Source organism: Dasypus novemcinctus, chromosome 19, assembly GCF_030445035.2.
Source record: "Dasypus novemcinctus isolate mDasNov1 chromosome 19, mDasNov1.1.hap2, whole genome shotgun sequence".
NCBI lineage: Eukaryota > Metazoa > Chordata > Mammalia > Cingulata > Dasypodidae > Dasypus > Dasypus novemcinctus.
The window spans coordinates 22,504,992-22,510,649 of NC_080691.1; the positions used below are offsets into that span (position 1 = coordinate 22,504,992).

General features: G+C 49.6%; 1 non-coding gene across 1 annotated transcript; it reads right to left on the reverse strand.

Moving 5' to 3' along the window:
- Nucleotides 1–754: 754 nt before the first annotated feature.
- Nucleotides 755–861, reverse strand: LOC111766009 (U6 spliceosomal RNA). Its single transcript, XR_002798181.1, has one exon. It is a non-coding gene; the product is annotated as a U6 spliceosomal RNA (small nuclear RNA).
- Between the last annotated feature and the right edge of the window lie 4,797 nt (nt 862–5,658).

The following is a 5,658-nucleotide window of genomic DNA, read 5'->3' on the forward strand; positions in this document are numbered from 1 at the left end:
AAATTGGGGAAAAGACCCCACATATATAGCCAATATACTTCAAAGGAATCACTTTAGTTGCGTTTCAGATTTGGTACTGAGCTTCCTGGCTGCCAGGGTGAAAAGGGAAATGTGGCCAGTTTTATAGTTTTCAGTATCAGGGAGGAGGAGAATCTAGTTGCTAAAGGAAAGTATTGAGGCAAAGGTAAAGTCAAGTCTGTCTTCTTTCACTAGACAAATTATTCTCAACCCTGGTTTCATGTTAAAATCACAGGACCTTTAAAAAATACTGATGCTGGCCCCACCCCATGTTCAGTGGAAGTGGACATTAGTTGTTGTTTTTCATTTTTAAAAGATTTATTTATTTATTTCTCTCCCCTCCCCCCCTCCCCCCCAGTTGTCTGCTCTCTGTGAACATTCACTGCATGTTCTTCTGTGACCACTTCTATCCTTATCAGTGGCACCAGGAATCTGTCTCTCTTTTTGTTGTGTCATCTTGTTGTGTCAGCTCTCTGTGTGTGCGGTGCCATTCCTGGGCAGGCTGCACTTTCTTTCGTGCTGGGCGGCTCTCCTTATGGGGTGCACTCCTTGCACGTGGGGGACACCCCTGTGTGGCAGGGCACTCCTTGCGTGCATCAGCACTGCACATGGACCAGCTCCACACGGGTCAAGGAGGCCCGGGGTTTGAACCATGGACCTCCCAAGGAGGCCCGGGGTTTGAACCATGGACCTCCCATGTGGTAGGTGGATGCCCTATCCATTGGGCCAAGTCCTCAAAAATATGGCACACTTCACGAATTTGTGTGTCATTCTTGTGCAGGGGCCATACTAATCTTCTCTGTGAAGTTCTGATTTTAGTATACGTGCTGCCGAAGCGAGCATGACATCAACATTTTTTTAAAACTTCCCAGGTGATTCTGGTGACAGCCTGGGTTGAGCACCACTGAACTGTACCGACAGCTTCCTGGAGGCAGGGGGCAGGTCTGTCTGATTTACAGCTTTATCCTCAGCAGCTAGCCCAGTGGCTGACAATTAGTAGGTATTCAACTGTGTATCTCTCATTCATATTTTTGCACAGGTAAACCACTCACCTGACTGAAAATACATTAAATGGTATAACATGAAATGTATACCTCCCCCTTCTCTAGCCTCTTTCCACCCTGCTCTCATTTCCCCTTGGCCCCTGCAATGCAGGTTCCATTGTTAGAATTTCTTTCAGATGACTTTATGCAAAGGTAAATAAAATTGAGTGTATATATGTGTGTGTGCATGTGTGTATATGTGTTCACATGTGTGCGCGTGTGTGTAGTAGTCTCCTTTGCCTCTTGACTTTGGCTTGGCCAAGATGTGAGAGGTCTGAAGTGTTCTTGTGCAGTGATCTTGCTCTCTGGTGCTTGTCATTCTCCCACTTCAGCCTCGGCTTCAGTGTGTGGATTTGTAGCCCAGAGCACGGCTGCCAGGCCAAGATCAGCCGAACCCCAACCAACTCTCAGATCGGTGAGCCTGACAATGAGTGCTTTATTAGGCAGGCCAGTTCATGTTCCACTGTGCCTTGTTATTTGTCAGCAAGGCCTGGAGATCTTTCTATATCAGTAGATAGAGCTATCTCCTTCTGTTTATTTTTCTTTGTAAAGAATACCATCATTTGGATATACCCTTATTTATTTAACTTGTTTACTATTCAAAGATATATAGGTTGCTCCCAGCTGCTGGCTCTTAGAATTCTGCAGTGAATAATGCTGTACATATATCATTTTGCACAAGTGCAAATATTTCTGTAGGATAAATTCCCAGAAAAGGAATTGCTCCATCAAAGAATATGTGCGTTCACAATTTTGATGAATACTGTCAAGTTACCCTCCATTGGACGACAACTACCACAGCATTTGAAAGTGCCTATTTCTCCACAGCTTCACCAACAAAGCTTGCTATTAATTTTTTGGATTTTTGCCAACCAGATAGGGAAAATGGTATCTCAGGGTAGTTGTCATTTGCATTTCTCTTATTTGAGTGAGATTGAGCATCTTTCCAAGTGCTCCAGAGCTGTTTGTGTTTTCTTTTCCATGAACTGTCTGTTCATTACCCTTCATCCATTTTTTCCTATTAGGCTGCATTTTCCTTATTGATTTCCTGCACACATATTTGCTGACTAAATGAATGCATGAAATCAAATGAACTCAAATAGGGGACACTGAGCACCACAGTCCAGCGTCCCCAGAAAACCCGGCAGAACCAAGGGTAGATCTGGCATGGTCGTGGCTTTCGTCGTGCTCTCTGATCAAAAGCCCAGGGTCTCACCTTTAAAGGCCGCTGCTGACGGACAGCTCTGCGGGGGTGGAGGGAACAAAGGAGCAGCCTTCTGGAGCAAAGAGGGAGAATAGCGGCCTTCAGCCGGACGCTTGGGGAAGTGGAGTGGCATAATCCACTCTCCCAGTGTCCAGGGAGCGGGTTCTCTGACGTGGGTGGTTGGGAGTGGATCTACACGCTGTAGACATGGATGAGCAGGTGGCAGGTTGGCATCCTGTTGTGAAAACTAAGCAGGCAAACCCGGCTCTCCCCTGGACACAAGGTGCACCAGACTCAGCTTCCATGAACCATGAACTTGCTTTGCTTTCCAGCCAGAGTGGCTATTTTCCTGGTCTTAGAGCCCATGGTGGCTGCCACCACCCTCTGCTTTCTGGCCCCTTATCTCATTCACGGACATGACCAGAAAGCCCTTTCCCTAATACCCGTGCTATAGTATCTCTCCTCTCCTGCCCTGGGGTTTCCCTGTTGCTACAAAGGCATGTGACATTGTGGAGTCCAGTTGACACCCACAAATAGGGAACAAAAAGTATGGGGGAGTTGACACCCCATTGGGGGGGACCTTTGACCAATGGGAGATGGGAGCTGGAAGATAAATGAGTCTCCATTTCTCATCCCTGCCCCCAGAAGGATGGTTTGGAGATGCAGAAAATACTGGGCAACCAGCCTGTCTTCCAGGAGGCCCAGGCTAAGACAGAAAGTAGGTGCATTCCCATCCAGTCGTGGGGCTTTGTATGAGTGACTCCTAGATCCTGAAAGAAAATGGCCTGTGTTGTGGCTGTGAGGACGCTTTATAATAAAATCCCTTCGAGCTCTTAACAATTTCATAACTCTATGCTGCGCGTTCCGCATGTGTTTCATCATTGAATACTCACAAAATCCCCGTGAAGTGTTCTCACCACCATCTGACCAATACAGGAACTGGGCCTTGAGATGTTTAAGTCGCTTAGCCAAGCTAGTCAATGATGGAGCTGGGCTTGCTCCCCAGCTCTGCCCAATCCCAAACCAGTCCTCTTAACTACTCAGCCACGTGATTCAAATGTCACGTGAACTGCTGTAGTGCATTTGAAAGGATGCCTTAGCAGAGGAAGTCACGGCAAGTTATCTAGCTGCCCCTGTATGGATTTACTCTTCTGTTTTCTAGGAGCAAGAGAATATTAATAAGAATATGAACCTCCCTGCTGGAGATGGTTTGTGCTTTCCAAGTGCCTCACACTAGCTCTTCCCCCAATGTGGGAGGACAGGAATCCACATCTTCCTAGCCGTGAAAAGACCCTGTAGATAAAGGCAGAACCCAGAGTTCAGAGAGGCTGCAGCCTTGCCAGAAAACACCAGCTCGTTGGCCACTGGAAATAGACCCAGATGTTTTGTGACCCAATTGAGTGATTTTTCTAGAACCTCACCTTGCTCTCAGTTGAACCTTTATGTGTGATTATTCTCATGGCCTTAAAAATTGTTTCGGAAGCATGCAATAGTGAAGAGTGGAAAATAAGTCTCTAAGCATAGAGGGGAAAATAAGTCTCTAATTCTCCCTTCCCCAGAGGTCAGTTTGTGTGTGTGAGTACATGTGTGTCTTTTCATAGGATACCTTTCAGAGTTACTCCGAATCTTCTGGCCCGGGTGTCTATATAGGACACCACTTAAAATACACAGATGGCAGCTCGTGGCCCCACACCTGGCCTGGAGACGGCTGTCAGTGCCTGGCAGCTGCCTTTCTGGTCTGAGAAGCATTCATTCCATCCATTCCCAGGCCGGACCCTGAGTCATTCAGCTCACCCTCTCTTGGGAACAGTCTTGTCTTCTGCCTCCTGTTACACATTTGTAATTAGAGTGTTGGCTGATGAATGAAAGGATAGAGAAGGCGAGTGACCTGCCCAAGGTCACACAGCTCTTTGGTGGCAGAGCTGGGATTTGACCACAGGTCTCCTGATCCCTGGCCACCCTGGGCTCATTCACGGTTACTCAGCACAGCTGCAGGGGCTCGGAGAAGGAAGGTGCCTGGCACGAAATCCTAAAATTCCCTTTAGGGGGATGGGTGTGAACCTCGGACCTGCGCTAAGGGAGTTGCCCACCCCCTGCTGTGGTGGTATCTCGTCCATCGTTCTCCTGAATCTTTGGTGGAGAGGGTGGGAGTTCACAGCCGGCACCAGCCCTCCCAGAGGCCCGCATGTCCCTCTGCTCCACGCTGGCGCAGCAGTTCAACAAGCGCAGGAAATGTCCCTCGGCTCCCTCTGATGGACGCCTCCGATGACAGGTGAGCCGTCCATCAGCCCCGACGACCAGCTGAGAGCGGGGTCTATAAGAAGCACCTGTTTCCCGGTGCTGCGTCACATCGGGCTGGGCCAGCCGGCCCCCGGCTGGGCAGGGCAGCCGTCCGTGGCACAGCGGCCACCGCAGCCTGGCTCACACTCTGACCAACCAGAAGAGCCTCTGAGCCCAGAGACCACACTGAATCTGATGAAACAGCACCTCGAGCCCCGAAACGGTTCCTAGATTTTAAACGTGAGTATCCTTATGGCCTCCCCACTGAGCACTGCTCTTCATTATAGTGGTGATCAATCCGCCAAAACCTGCAACCACAGAGAGCTGGATTTAAATCCCAGCGCCGCTGCTTGCTAGCTGTGTGACCTTGGGCAAGCTGAATAGCCTCTCTGGGTCTCAGAGCCCTCTTCTGTGGGGTTATAGCTACCTTGAAGGGTGCAGGAAATAAACATGGATGGTAATAACCGTGAAGCCCCTATTCTACCACCTGGCATGTAGCAAGCATTTAACAATCGATAAGAAATCAAAATAATAAGCATCTGGCACTGTACCAGGCACGGTAGGAGACTCCCAAGCACAGTGCGATAGGACGCTGGCTGTTGTGGAAACGGCTGTCTACTTGTTTAAAGAAGCCGTGAGCCTTGGCATTGGCCGGATCGGGGCTGAAGCCCTGGCTTTGCCACTTAATACATCGTGACGTTGTGTAAGCGGCTTCACGTCCTCACCTGGAAGATGGAGCTGAGTAGCGCGTCCACCTCGTGGCATGACGTGCCGGGACGCCTCCAAGTCCTCCATGGGTGCTTGGCCCACAGGCCCCCCCCACTCCTCACTCATCTTCCAGCCCAGTGCCTGGCACACGGGGGATTTAATTCAGTTCCAGGGGCAGAAATCCATTCAGGGTGGCTCAGGTAACAGCGGAGGCTGTTGTTTGGAAGGTTTTCGAGCTCGATGGCAACAGCTATCGCTGGGCCTCAAGAGAACAAAAGAGTCGTTGCGCCGTCGTGGACCGTCTCCTCATGCTGCTTTTCGTTGCTGTTTTCCTAGAGAGAGAAGCCAGCTCTCCTCATGGACCCACCTGCGCCTGGCCCACCAGGGCCTCCCCAAATGCCGGCT